Source organism: Scyliorhinus torazame, chromosome 1 (genome assembly GCF_047496885.1).
Source record: "Scyliorhinus torazame isolate Kashiwa2021f chromosome 1, sScyTor2.1, whole genome shotgun sequence".
NCBI lineage: Eukaryota > Metazoa > Chordata > Chondrichthyes > Carcharhiniformes > Scyliorhinidae > Scyliorhinus > Scyliorhinus torazame.
The window spans coordinates 296,681,045-296,695,276 of record NC_092707.1 but is presented as its reverse complement, the minus strand read 5'-3'; the positions used below and the strand labels follow the sequence as shown (position 1 = coordinate 296,695,276).

At 44.8% G+C, this 14,232-nt stretch overlaps 1 protein-coding gene across 1 annotated transcript in view; it reads left to right on the top strand.

Annotated features, from left to right (window-relative positions):
* The window catches only part of LOC140421149 (potassium/sodium hyperpolarization-activated cyclic nucleotide-gated channel 1-like), a 93,884-nt gene that overhangs the window by 46,269 nt on the left and 33,383 nt on the right, over positions 1-14,232 (top strand). The gene's annotated exons all lie outside the window — the stretch shown is intronic.

The window sequence follows — 14,232 nt, the reverse complement described above, 5'->3', positions numbered from 1 at the left end:
AGCCTGAGAGGTCTAATTGAAGGCAGACACTAAAAGATCTAGACCAACCGATGGTTTTAAACCCCTTGCATTCTGAGCAGACTGTCGCCTACCAAAACTGCAATCTCAGCTCATTCCCAGTTTAATCCCTTTTATTTTGATCCTTCCCTACCCCTACCCTGTGCCTGTCTTATGTGTGTCTGGGTGGAGGGTGGGACGGGGTTAGGGGGATAACTAGATTAGCAGACCATTGTTACATTATCGCCATTACATGTTATCTCTTTTCCTGTTATAAATAAAGTTTTTTCAATGTTTTAATTACAAGTCTGGTGCTTGTAAGTCATTGGAGTAGTCAAGGGTCAAAGATCTCCGTAAAATTAATGAATTATTGGTTAATTCACTTGTGTTGGGACTCCTGGGCCTGTGGGGCTGGTCCTTCTGATGAAGCCCAAAACCAGAAGTCCAAAACCAGAAACAACAGGATGGGGTGAAAGCACTGAGTGTTGATTTTGCTTTCTAAAGAAAACTAATTATAAATATCGGTAACCGTTTACCAATTCCTCATCATGTGATCTTATAATATTTGAATATAAAACAGAAAATACTGGAAATACTGAGATAAGGCGGCATCTGTGGAGCGGGAAATTAAGTTCATGGTTCAGGTCAATGACCTTTTAGAGCTGGGAAAGGTTAGAAATGTAATAGGTATTAATCAAATGGGGATAGATGGAAAATGAACAAAAGATAATCTAAAAGCAACCTAATGGAAATGTTGCGAAGTGTGGTAGCGAGCGGGAGCTGACAGCTGACCCGGCGAGGCCGTGACTGGTATCTAACATTAATTAAGGCATTCAATGATGCCCCACGGGTTTCACGCTGGAAATGACTGCCCCGCCAGCTGATTTGCCTGGATTGTGCTCAGCAGCTCCACGCTAATGAGGGGAGCAGCTCGTCAACCAATCCTGCAGAGCAAACTCTAGACAGCATGCAGGCAAGCCACCAGCCCCATGTTTCGATGATGTCGACCTGGCCCGACTGTTGGACGCGGTGGAGTCCAGACCAGATGTGATGCCCCGTTGCCACAATATGGTCGGAGCATCGGCCACAGAGCAGCCAGTGCCGCATGGGAGGCAGTGGCAGCAGCCGTCAGTGCAGGGAGTGTAATCAGGAGGACTGCCATCCTGTGGAAGACCTCCATCGGGCTGCATGGGGGAGTTGGCATTGGCTCCCCCCTGGCACCAGCCCCGCCTGCGAACCGCCGGCCTCACCACTTCCGACGGCCCTGGGTTGGCACCACACTCCCTTCCAGCACATACCGCACCTGTGTCCCAACACACCCTGGCATTCATCTTGACACACCCCTGCCCAGTGGTGGTGCCCATGCCTGACTCCTGCCATAGTCGTCTCACCCCACAATGTATGAAGCGTGCGACTCACAATGCCCTCTCTTTATCCCCACAGGAGAAGTTGGCCCACAATAGACTGGAAAGAGTCCAGACAGGAGCCTGGGTGCCGGACCTCAAAGTCCTCACCCCCAATGGGAAGTGGCCCGGGAGGAGGCTAGGGGGTGGCTGAGAACAGATCAGTCACTGACGTTGAGCTTGGCCTGCACTGCAGAGGTGATTATCTACTGGCCCCCACCCAGATGACCTGTCACACGTATGTTGTTCATGCCAGACATAATGATCCTTCCCAGCAGACCACCACAAAGAGGGCGAACCTCCGGGGGTGTACTGCAGTGCACCATCAGAGCGGTCGAGGCATTGGAACCGCTTTTTAAGCAGTTTGATGCACTGCTCAATGACAGGCCTGGTGGCCACATGGGCCTCGTTATATCATGTCTCCGCATCAGTAACCGGCCTCCGCACTGTTTTAAAAAAAAAAATGTATTGATTCTGGGATGTGGTCATCGCTGGTTAGGCTAGCATTGATTACCTATCCCTAGTTGCCCTTCAGAAGGTGCCTTCTTTACCTGCTGCAGTCATTGAGGGGTCGGTGCACCCACTCTGCTGTTAGGGAGGGAGTTCCTGGATTTTGCCCCAGTGACAGTGAAGGAACGGTGACATAACCTGCGCATCTTTGGACTGTGGAAGGAAACCTGAGCACCTGGAGGAAACCCACACAGTCACGGGGAGAACGTGCAGACTCTGCACAAAGAGTGACCCGAGGCCAGGAATCTAACCTGGGACCCTGGAGCTGTGAAGCAACATTGCTAACAGCTGTGATATTGTGCTGCCCTCGCTATCACTGCCCTTGGTGGCTCCCCTGCTCTGGGCACTGCCTTAAGGATCAATATGCCCGGTCTACCTCCGGGAACCCCTCATCCACCAGCTTCGCCAACAACTTTGAGATGTAGGCCATGGCACTCATTCCCGACCCCCACTTCTGCTGGCTTACAAAGCATATATTCTGCCTGGACCGATCCTCCAGGTTGTCCGCCTTTATTTTCAGCTCCTTTCAGACTGCCTCCGGCATTGCCGCCTCTGCCTCCAACTCTACAATTTTATCACTGTGGTCTGCGAACACCCTTTCCACCTTTTGGATTGTTGCACCTTGCAAATCCAGACACTTCTGCAACTGCCCCATGGCCTGTGACGAGAGGCCAACACTCCTTCAATCACCTTCGACCAGTCCTAGATGATGCTGCATCTCTAGATGATGCTGCCTAAGTTCCCCCTTAATCAACCCCATCAATTGTTCCACTGGCAATGGGGTGGGCGAGATGACGCCCCTGCCTCCACCATGCCTTGTGTAACTGTGCCACGCACACCTTCCACCTCCAACACCGTTCCATTATTCAACTTCTGTTGGATGCAGTAACTCATTGACACCTCAGACGAGATTTCAATTCCCATCACATAGTCCACACAATTTCCGACCAAAGAGCCCATTGATCGGGCAGAAAGAGTCAAAACCAAAAGCTTCAAGCAGGAGCTACCGTGTGTGCGACCGATCAGCACATGGCTGCCTCCCGGAAGCCCTGTACTGTAGGAATTCTATTGTTCTTCAATAGATTGAAAATACTCACCAGGACTACTAACCAGACAGTTGCTTTGGTTGGTCCCACTTTACTTTCTGAACTGGCATTTGTTGATTACTCTTCATCCATTGAGCACTAGGTCCTCTGCAATCTCCTCCTCGGTTATGGTGACCGAGCTGATTTTTCCCAGAATGCTCCTCAGTAACTCCTCACCAATAGCATTTGTTGAATACCTGGAATACTTTGAACAGTTTTCCAAATCTAAGGAAAGATATACTGACGTTGGAGGCAGTCCAGAGAACGTTCACTAAGTTGATCTTGGGTATTGTCATGGGTGTGTCCCTTTAAGAAAAGCTTTTGTCTTATCACATGGTTTCAGTGATGTAATTTGTGTGGGTGGAACTGAGCTGTGGCTGTAAGTTTTACTTTCACTTTTGATTTGGACAGCTGTGGACTCAAAGAAAAGATAAGTATTTTCTCTGTCTTTCTCTGTTCTTTTTTTTTAACTCTTCCAGTAATAAATCACCTTGGTGGTGACCTTGGAGATATAATTGCTTTCTGGAAGGGATTCCAATCTGCTGGTTGAAAAATGGAACAGAGTTTCAGTAACACAGTATTAGTCAAGTGAGAATACAGTGTTCTGGGCCACGCCTTTGAAAATTAATTTCTAGTTTTACTTGGATTTTATTTCTGAATTGGAACAGTTAAGGGGGTTCATTAAGGGTTATACACAGATTACTGTAGTTGTGTGGGGTCTTTATGTTTGTAATTGATAATTCTTGCTATTTGTTCATATATAAATGTTAACTAAGTTCTTAGGATAAAACTTTTTTTGAATAAAGTGTGCAAGAGGTCTGTTGAATAACACCTGAAAGGAAAGCTCTTATGCTCATCCTAGCCAAATTCAACATAAAGATTGTAGGTCAGGTGGACTTCATAATACACTTTGGAGTTTTTAAACCCTGGCCCATACCAAAATTGGGGGCTCGTCCGGGCTAAAAGTCTGTCTTTCGTGATAGGGTTGGCTTAGTGAACTTAAAGACATTGAGGGATGAGCATACTTGTGTTTGGCTTTCAGGTGTTGTATTCCAGTTTAAATAGGGAATGTGTTGTGGACAATGGCTCTTTCAGAGGCTCGGAAGTTTTTGGGGGTGGAGAAGGTCACGCGCAGTACCTTACAAACGGAGACTAAAAAAAGGCTTTTAGATTCGGCAAAAACATTGCAGTTAACATTGCCTGACAAAATACGAAAATACGAAAAGACGAGGTAGCTGAGCATTTAAAATTGCCTCAGACACAGTCAGAGTCATTGGAAATGGCAAGAATTCAATTACGGATCAAGCAGCTTGAATGTGAAAAAGAATTAAAAAGCTTGAATTCGAAATGAGGCAAAAAGAAAGAATAGCCCTAGCAGAACAAAAAGCGAGAGAAAGGGAGATACAGATAAGGGAACAAGAGAAGGAGAGACAGAAAAGGGAAAAAACGAATAGCCCGAGCAGAACAAAATGCAAGAGAAACGGAGGTACAGATCAGGGGAAAGAAAAAGAGAGAGATTTTGAACTTCAGAAACTGACCATGAAACGTGAATGTCAGTTACAATTGGCAGAGGTAAAAAGAAACGTACAGTCTGAGGATGATGATGAGGATAGTGAGAAAGGGAGCCAAAGTCGAAGGCTCGGTGGGGGTCTTTTCAAATATGTCCAAGCATTGCCAAGATTTGATGAGAAGGATGTTAAAGCCTTTTACATTTCATTTGAGAATGTAGCTAAACAAATGAAATGGCCACAGGACATGTGGTATAAGACCATAAGACATAGGAGTGGAAGTAAGGCCATTCGGCCCATCGAGTCCACTCCACCATTCAATCATGGCTGATTTCAACTCCATTTACCCGCTCTCTCTCCATAGCCCTTAATTCCTCGAGAAATCAAGAATTTATCAACTTCTGTCTTAAAGACACTCAACGTCCCGGCCTCCACCGCCCTCTGTGGCAATGAATTCCACAGACCCACCACTCTCTGGCTGAAGAAATTTCTCTTCATCTCTGTTCTAAAGTGACTCCCTTTTATTCTAAGGCTGTGCCCCCGGGTCCTAGTCTCCCCTGCTAATGGAAACAACTTCCCTACATCCACCCTATCTAAGCCATTCATTATCTTGTAAGTTTCTATTAGATCTCCCCTCAACCTCCTAAACTCCAATGAATATAATCCCAGGATCCTCAGATGTTCATCGTATGTTAGGCCTACCATTCCTGGGATCATCCATGTGAATCTCCGCTGGACCCGCTCCAGTGCCAGTATGTCCTTCCTGAGGTGTGGGGCCCAAAATTGCTCACAGTATTCTAAATGGGGCCTAACTAATGCTTTATAAAGCTTCAGAAGTACATCCCTGCTTTTATATTCCAAGCCTCTTGAGATGAATGACAACATTGCATTTGCTTTCTTAATTACGGACTCAACCTGCAAGTTTACCTTTAGAGAATCCTGGACTAGGACTCCCAAGTCCCTTTGCACTTCAGCATTATGAATTTTGTCACCGTTTAGAAAATAGTCCATGCCTCTATTCTTTTTTCCAAAGTGCAAGACCTCGCACTTGCCCACGTTGAATTTCATTAGCCATTTCTTGGACCACTCTCCTAAACTGTCTAAATCTTTCTGCAGCCTCCCCACCTCCTCCATACTACCTGCCCCTCCACCTATCTTTGTATCATCGGCAAACTTAGCCAGAATGCCCTCAGTCCCGTCATCTAGATCGTTAATATATAAAGAGAACAGCTGTGGCCCCAACACTGAACCCTGCGGGACACCACTCGTCACCGGTTGCCATTCCGAAAAAGAACCTTTTATCCCAACTCTCTGCCTTCTGCCTGACAGCCAATCGTCAATCCATGTTAGTACCTTGCCTCGAATACCATGGGCCCTTATTTTTCTCTGCAGTCTCCCGTGAGGCACCTTATCAAAGGCCTTTTGGAAGTCAAGATAGATAACATCCATTGGCTCTCCTTGGTCTAACCTATTTGTTATCTCTTCAAAGAACTCCAACAGGTTTGTCAGGCACGACCTCCCCTTACTAAATCCATGCTGACTTGTCCTAATCCGACCCTGCACTTCCAAGAATTTAGAAATCTCATCTTTAACGATGGATTCTAGAATCTTGCCAACAACCGAGGTTAGGCTAATTGGCCTATAATTTTCCATCTTTTTCCTTGTTCCCTTCTTGAACAGGGGGGTTACAACAGCGATTTTCCAATCCTCTGGGACTTTCCCTGACTCCAGTGACTTTTGAAAGATCATCACCAACGCCTCCACTATTTTTTCAGCTATCTCCTTTAGAACTCTAGGATGTAGCCCATCTGGGCCCGGAGATTTATCAATTTTTAGACCTCTTAGATTCTCTAGCACTTTCTCCTTTGTGATGGCTACCATATTCAACTCTGCCCCCTGACTCTCCGGAATTGTTGGGATATTACTCATGTCTTCTACTGTGAAGACTGACACAAAGTACTTATTCAGTTCCTCGGCTATTTCCTTGTCTCCCATCACAAAATTACCAGCGTCATTTTGGAGCGGCCCAATGTCAACTTTTGCCTCCCGTTTGTTTTTAATGTATTTAAAGAAACTTTTACTATCATTCCTAATGTTACTGGCTAGCCTACCTTCAAATTTGATCCTCTCTTTCCTTATCTCTCTCTTTGTAATCCTCTGTTTGTTTTTGTAGCCTTCCCAATCTTCTGACTTCCCACTACTCTTTGCCACATTATAGGCTTTCTCTTTTGCTTTGATGCATTCCCTAACTTCCTTTGTCAGCCATGGCTGCCTAATCCCCCCTCTGATAACCTTTCTTTTCTTTGGGATGAACCTCTGTACTGTGTCCTCAATTACTCCCAGAAACTCCTGCCATTACTGTTCTACTGTCTTTCCCACTAGGCTCTGCTCCCAGTCGATTTTCGTCAGTTCCTCCCTCATGCCCCTGTAGTTACCTTTATTTAACTGTGACACCTTTACATCTGATTCTACCTTCTTTCTTTCAAATTGGAGATTGAATTCGACCATATTATGATCACTGCCTCCTAAGTGCTCCCTTACTTTAAGATCTTTAATCAAGTCTGGCTCATTACATAACACTAAGTCCAGAATGGCCTGTTCCCTCGTGGGCTCCATCACAAGCTGTTCCAAAAAGCCCTCCTGTAAACATTCAATGAATTCCCTTTCCTTGGGTCCACTGGTAGTATTATTTACCCAGTCCACCTGCATATTAAAGTCCCCCATGATCACTGTGACCTTGCCTTTCTGACATGCACTTTCTATTTTGTGGTGCATTTTGTGCCCCTGGTCCTGACCACTGTTAGGAGACCTGTACATAACTCCCATTATGGTTTTTTTGCCTTTGTGGTTCCTCAACTCTACCCACACAGACTCCACATCATCTGACCCTATGTCGTTTAGTGCTATTGATTTAATTTCATTCCTAATTAACAAGGCAACCACGCCCCCTCTGCCCACCTCTGTCTTTTCAATAGGTTGTGAATCCCTGGATGTTTAAATGCCAGTCCTGAACCCCCTGCAACCATGTCTCTGTGATGCCTACCACATCATACCTGCCAGTCACAATCTGGGCCACAAGCTCATCTACCTTGTTCCGTACACTGCGCGCATTTAAATATAGCACCTTTAATTCTCTATTGACCGTCCCTTTTTGTTTTCTTAGTGTGGTGGACCTTGGTTTACTGAGCCTGTCCATACACTGTCATATTTTGTGGGATGGGGACAATTGTAACCACTCTTGAGTTTTGTCTGTTCGTTTTTTTTTTTATTCCTAAGCAGCTATGCTCCCCGCTGATTACTTCACCTCTTGGTTCCCTGACTTTCCCTTCCCCCCCCAATCTTTAGTTTAAAATCCTATTGACCACCCTATTTACTCTTTTCGCCAGAACACTGGTCCCAGCTCGGTTCAGGTGAAGACCATCCCAACGGTATAGGTCCCCCCTGTCCCAAAACTGATGCCAGTGTCCCATGAAAAGGAACCCCTCATTCCCACACCACTCTTTCAGCCACGTGTTAACTTCCCTTATTCTTGCCTCCCTATGCCAATTTGCACGTGGCTCGGGCAGTAATCCGGAGATTATGACCCTTGAGGACCTGTTTTTTAATTTGAATCCTAGCTCTTTATAATCTCTAAACAGGTCCTCTTTCCTAGACTTGCCTATGTTGTTGGTACCGACATGGACCACAACAACTGGATCCTCCCCCTCCCTCTCCTGTATCCTTTCAAGCCGGTCAGAGATGTCCCGCACCCTAGCACCAGGTAGGCAACATACCATGCGAGACTCTTTATCCTGCTCACAAAGGATACTATCTATCCCCCTGATAATAGAATCCCCTACAACTACAACTTGCCTATTTACTCCTTCCCCTTGAATGGCCTGCTGAACCATGGTGCCTTGGTCAGCTGACTCATCCTTCCTGCAACCCTGTTCGCCATCCACACGGAGCAAGTGCCTCATATCTGTTGGACAGAGTCAAGGGCTGAGGCTCCTGAGTTCCTGACTGCTGGTTCCCTTTACCTGCCTGACTTGCAGTCACACCCTGCTGTCCCTGGCCGCTGGCAGGATTTAAACTACTTACTCTGACAGGTGTGACTGCCTCCTGAAACACAGTGTCCAGGTAAGTCTCCCCCTCCCGGATGTGCCTCAGTGTTTGAAGCTCAGACTCCAGCTCATCAACTCTGAGCCGGAGCTCTTCGAGCAGCCAACACTTACTGCAGATGTGGTCGCTGCAGCTCGCAATGGGATCTGCCAGCTCCCACATCAAGCAGCTCAAGCACATCACCTGAACAGCCATCACTAATTAATTAATTAGTTTAATTTAAGTTTATGGTGGGGGCAGCTTCAGCCAATCAGACCCTACCCTGCACTTTTAACTGAAAAACAGCACAATTAGATTAACCACTTACCTTTCCTAGTTACCTTACTGCACAAAACTACCAAATTCTCACTGTCTGTATCTCTCTCACTCCGGCTGTGTCTCCTTGACCTGCGCAATGTTAATAATATAATATAATAATGCTAATAATAATAAAATAATATGGCACTTACCTCACACCAATGGATCTTATTATTAGGTTAGAGGAGGAGGGTGGGTGGGAGACACTACACGTGTAGTGTCTCGGGTTTCCTCTCCACCAGAATTTATTGGTTGGGGGTGGGGGTGGGGGGGTGGGGGGGGGGGGGGGGGGGGCGTCTTCCCAGAAGTCCGCGGGTCGAAAAAAATAAAACAGAAAAGAAGTGTTTTTTTTAAAGGAGAAACTTACCTCCCAGAAATCATTTGTGCACCGCTCCCGCCGAAATCCAATGGCCTGCTCCTGTGAAGGTAAGTGTTATTAAAGGAGAAACTTACTTCCCAGAAATCACTTGCGCACCGCTCCCGCCGAAATCCAATGGCCTGCTCCTGTGAAGGTAAGTGTTTTTAAAGGAGAAACTTACCTCCCAGAAATCACTTGCACACCGCTCCCGCCAAAATCCAATGGCCTGCTCCTGTGAAGGTAAGTGTTATTAAAGGAGAAACTTACCTCCCAAAAATCACTTGCGCACCACTCCCGCCGAAATCCAATGGCCTGCTCCTGTGAAGGTAAGTGTTTTTAAAGGAGAAACTTACCTCCCAGAAATCACTTGCGCACCGCTCCCGCCGAAATCCAATGGCCTGCTCCTGTGAAGGTAAGTGTTTTTAAAGGAGAAACTTATCTCCCAGAAATCACTTGCACACCGCTCCCGCCGAAATCCAATGGCCTGCTCCTGTGAAGGTAAGTGTTTTTAAAGGAGAAACTTACCTCCCAGAAATCACTTGCGCACCACTCCCGCCGAAATCCAATGGCCTGCTCCTGTGAAGGTAAGTGTTTTTAAAGGAGAAACTTACCTCCCAGAAATCACTTGCGCACCGCTCCCGCCGAAATCCAATGGCCTGCTCCTGTGAAGGTAAGTGTTTTTAAAGGAGAAACTTACCTCCCAGAAATTTGCGTACAGTTCTGGTCACCGCATTATAGGAAGGACGTGGAGGCTTTGGAGCGGGTGCAGAGGAGATTTACCAGGATGTTGCCTGGTATGGAGGGAAAATCTTATGAGGAAAGGCTGATGGACTTGAGGTTGTTTTCGTTGGAGAGAAGAAGGTTAAGAGGAGACTTAATAGAGGCATACAAAATGATCAGGGGGTTAGATAGGGTGGACAGTGAGAGCCTTCTCCCGCGGATGGAAATGGCTGGCACGAGGGGACATAGCTTTAAACTGAGGGGTAATAGATATAGGACAGAGGTCAGAGGTAGGTTCTTTACGCAAAGAGAAGTGAGGCCGTGGAATGCCCTACCTGCTACAGTAGTGAACTCGCCAACATTGAGGGCATTTAAAAGTTTATTGGATAAACATATGGATGATAATGGCATAGTGTAGGTTAGATGGGTTTTGTTTCGGTGCAACATCGTGGGCCGAAGGGCCTGTACTGCGCTGTATCGTTCTATGTTCTATGTTCTAAATCACTTGCGCACCGCTCCCGCCGAAATCCAATGGCCTGCTCCTGTGAAGGTAAGTGTTTTTAAAAAAGAAACTTACCTCCCAGAAATCACTTGCGCACTGCTCCCGCCGAAATCCAATGGCCTGCTCCTGTGAAGGTAAGTGTTTTTAAAGGAGAAACTTACGTCCCAGAAATCACTTGCGCACCGCTCCCGCCAAAATCCAATGGCCTGCTCCTGTGAAGGTAAGAGTTTTTAAAGGAGAACCTTACCTCTCAGAAATCACTTGCGCACTGCTCCCGCCGAAATCCAATGATTCAAACAAAGTTGGTAGGTAGAGCTAGTGAAGTGTTTGCATGACTATCAGAGGAGGTATCTGGGACATATGAGGAGGTGAAAAAAATCCATCTTAGGTGCATATGAACTAGTGCCTGAAGCCTACAGAAATTTTTCTGTTTAGAAGTTTAAGGGAAGAACCTTGTCAAACATACACGGAGCTTGAAAGGAACAAACAGTAATTTTGATATATGGATTAGGGCTTTGAAAATAGACCAGACATATAAAGCTCTTCGAGAAATTATAATTTTGAAGGGGTTTAAAAATTAAATTCCTGATGTAGTGAGAACTCATATGGAAGAGCAGAGGGTTAAAACTGTGAGATTAGCAGCAGAAATAGCAGATGATTATGAATTCATTCATAAATCATAGCTTGGTTTCCGACACCAGTTTCGACCTGTGAGGGATAGAAACTGGGGAAAAGAGAAATACTCAAGTGGTAGAGGTAAATCCGATCTGCTGGGAGATAATAAGGAGAGTGCACCTCAGATTAAAAAGGAAATCCAGGAGGATGGAAGAGAAATGAAAAGCTTCAGAGGTTTTTACTGTAATAAACTAGGCCATGTAAAGTCACAGCGTTGGGGCTTGAAGAAAAGCACTGGGAAAGTTGATGTGGTAAACAGGATAAGTCAGTGGGGTTTGTGAAAGTGGTAAAGGAAATCTCAATTGAAACGAAGGAGATGCAAATGAATGTACAGCCTGATCAAGAGGTGATTGATCAGAAGGTGCCAGATCTCTTTAAAGAATTTACTTGTGTGGGTACAGTTTACTCATGTATCAGGAGGAGTAGGTAAAGAAGCAAAAATTTTAAGAGATACGGGAGCTAGTCAGTCTTTGATGGTAAGAGATGAGGAGTTATGTAGTTTGGGAGGAATATTGCCAGAAAAGGTAGTAATATGTGGAATTCAGGGTGAGAAGAGTAGTGTTGCATTATATAAGGTGAGGTTGGAGAGTCCCGTGAAGAGTGGTGAAGTGGTAGTAGGAGCAATAGAGAAACTATCTTGTCTAGGAATACAGTTTATCTTGGGTAATGATATAGCTGGATCGCAGGTGGGAGTGATGCCTACTGTGGTTGATAAGCCAGTGGAAACTCAGACAACTAAAGTGTTGAAGGACGAATATCCTGGGATTTTTCCTGATTGCGTAGTAACAAGGTCGCAAAGTCACAGGTTAAGACAGGAGAAATCAAAGAGTGAAGATAAAGTTGAAGTTCAATTATCAGAAACAATTAAAAAAAATAAAAAAATTTAGAGTACCCAATTCATTTTTTCCAATTAAGGGGCAATTTAGTGTGGCCAATCCACCTACCCTGCACATCTTTGGGTTGTTGGGGCGAAACCCACGCAAACATGGGGAGAATGTGCAAACTCCACACGGACAGTGACCCAGAGCCGGGATCGAACCTGGGACCTCGGTGCCATGAGGCAGCAGTGCTAACCACTGCGCCACCGTGCTGCCCTATCAGAAACGATTTTTCATCAGATGGTTTGAAAAGAACAAGAACAGGTGAAGGATGAGGCAATATTTTTAGTTCAGGAAAATTGGCGGAGTTACAACAGAAAGATATAGAAATAAAACGGATGTATCAGAAAGCATACACGGAAGAGGAATCGGAGTGTATACCAGAATGTTATTACCTTAAAAATGATGTCTTAATGAGAAAATGGAGACCTTTACATATGCAGGTGGATGAAAAGTGGGCAAAAATGCAACAAGTGTTATTACCAGTAAGGTATAGAAAGGAGGTGTTGTGAGTAGCAAATGAGGTACCAGTAGGAGGTCATTTGGGAGTAAGCAAAACTCAAGCTAAAATACAAAAACATTTTCACTGGCCTGAACTACATAAAGATGTAATTAAATTTTGTCGATCATGTCACACATGTCACACATGTCAAGTGATAGGAAAGCTCAAGTGGTGACAAAACCAGCGCCCTTAATACCTATTCCAGCATTTGAGGAACCTTTTACAAGGGTCTTAATTAATTGCTTGGGACCACTAATGGATGTGTCTACTAGGTCTCCAGAGGCCATTCCAGTATGCAATATTACAGCTAAAAAGATTGTGAAGGAGTTACTTAACTTTTTTTTACTAGATACGGACTACCCACAGAAATACAATCGGATCAAGGATAACATTTTCCCTCAAAGTTACTCAAGGAGGTTATGGATAGCTTAGGAGTAAAACAATATACATCATTCATATTCAAAAGAATTCATCTCTTTCTTGAATATACTCATATACTCAACAACTGAGCACTCACTGCCCTCTGAGAAGGGCAGCACGGTTGCATAGTGATTAGCACAGTTGCTTCACAGCTCCAGGGTCCCAGGTTCGATTCCCGGCTTGGGTCACTGTCTGCACGTTCTCCATTCGGCCCATCGAGTCTGCACCGGCTCTTGGAAAGAGCACCCTACTTAAGCCCATGCCTCCACCCTATCCCCATAATCCAGAATCACTGTGAGCGTTAGAACGGTAGCATCAGACATTAAAGACAACGTTGAGGGCTTATTGTCAAGGTTATGCAGAGGATTGGGATAAAGGTATTCCATTCGTACTGTTTTCAATTAGGGATGCACCGAATGAGTCAACCAAATTCAGTCCTTGTGAACTAATTTTTGGTCATGAGGCGAGATGACCACTTAAATTGATTAAGGAGAAATTGAGTGAGCAGTCGGAACTTACATTATTGGATTACGTTTCAAATTTTAGGGAACGATTAAATAGAGTAGGTGAATTGACGAGACAACATTTAAAAGTTTCACAGCATGTGATGAAACGGGTAGCGGACAAGAAAGCAAACGTTTGTAGTTTTGCCAGTGGAGATAAAGTTTTAGTGTTGTTATCAGTGGTAGGTGAACCTTTAAAAGCAAGGTTTTGTGGACCTTATCAAATTGAAAGGAAATTGAATGAGGTGAATTATTTGGTAAGAACGCTGGATAGAAGGAAAACTCACCCGAGTGTGTCATGTGAATATGCTTAAAAGGTATTTTGAAAGGAAGGAGAGCAAAAGGAGGAGGTTTTAGTGATTCTAACTCGAAGTGAAGAACCAAACCTAGATGACTCTGAAGTTGACATTCCTTAAATTACATTGGATAACGAAGATGTTCTTAAAAATTGGGATAAATTATTGAGTTACCTTCTAGATGAAAAACGAACTGACCTGAAAGAGTTATTAATATCACATGGGCAAGTTTGTGGAAATAAGTTGGGAAGCACTAAAATGGCTATACATGATGTAGATGTGGGAAATGCTGTTCTAATTAAACAACATCCATAGCGACTTAACTGTCGAAAATTGGCACAGTACAACAAGAAATTGAAAGTATGCTTAAAAATTGTATAATTGAAGTGGGTTGCAGCCAATGGAGCTCACCCATTGTGATGGTACCGAAACCGAACGGTACCCAACGATTGTGTGTGGATTATAAAAAGGTTAATG